This window comes from Belonocnema kinseyi, chromosome 10, assembly GCF_010883055.1.
Source record: "Belonocnema kinseyi isolate 2016_QV_RU_SX_M_011 chromosome 10, B_treatae_v1, whole genome shotgun sequence".
Lineage (NCBI taxonomy): Eukaryota > Metazoa > Arthropoda > Insecta > Hymenoptera > Cynipidae > Belonocnema > Belonocnema kinseyi.
Genome location: NC_046666.1, coordinates 62,551,848 through 62,552,897, shown reverse-complemented (window position 1 = coordinate 62,552,897; position 1,050 = coordinate 62,551,848).

The window sequence follows — 1,050 nt, the reverse complement described above, 5'->3', positions numbered from 1 at the left end:
CTCTTCTTCTGTATACACACACCACTGCTATTTCTACTTTCCCAATTATAATTTTTCTTATCATTGTTCCATCCTTTTCCTCCATGTTCCCATCTTTTCTCCGTTTTACTGCTAATTCTTTTTTCACCCCTGACACCATGCCGCCCATCCCTCTCCCTTTAACGTGTTCCTTTCTTGTTTTTTGCATTGTCCACACATAACCTTTCGGTAACATCTTTTTTATTCCCTTCCAGTCCTTCTCATCTGCCCAAGTTTCACTCATCATAATCACATTTCACTTTTCTACCTCCTCCCAGAATCCTTTGTTCTTGTTCTTCAAACCTGACACATTCCAGAAAGCTATTTTCACGTTTCTCTCTTTCCCTCCCTCTTCTTTCCTCTTTACTTTGTTTCCCCTTTGCCGCTTGGAAACCTCTCTGATTTATTTCTAGCCTCTTTTTCGTCTTCCTTCCCCCTACCTTTCTCAAGACTTTTTCCTTTTTTCCTTAATTCTTCTTATTCTTCATCTCAGCACCATTCCTCCCCATTTATCCATAACCTGTCTCTCCCTATTCATACCATATGGCCCTTTTTCCTCTCTACCCAAGCCCTCTGCTCTATTTGCCATATCCTTTTCCTCTCCCTCCATGTCAGATCTTCTTCAATTCTTTCCCTTCTTCCTCTCAATAATTTTTTTCCCTCCATAATTTTCTTTTTCTCCTCCTCACTCCCCACTTTTACTAGAAACATTCCTTCTTTTGACCCTCCTATTCTCTTGACTCCTTCTACCCTTACCTGCACTCTAATACCTCGAAAAAGATTTATTATTTCCACTTCTGTTTCACTCTCCACTTTTAATCTCTTGACTACTATGTTATTTTTCCTCTTTTCCCTTTCTTCCCCTTCTAATCTTCTTTCGATCTCACTGGGTCTTTTCTTCAATCTTTCATTCTCACTTCGGACGTTCTATTCATTCCCTTGAACTATTTCCTCATTTTCTGTTTTTTCCCCCATATGCTCATTCCTAATTTCTAGACTGGATACCCGCTCTTCCAACTGCTTTATTTCTCT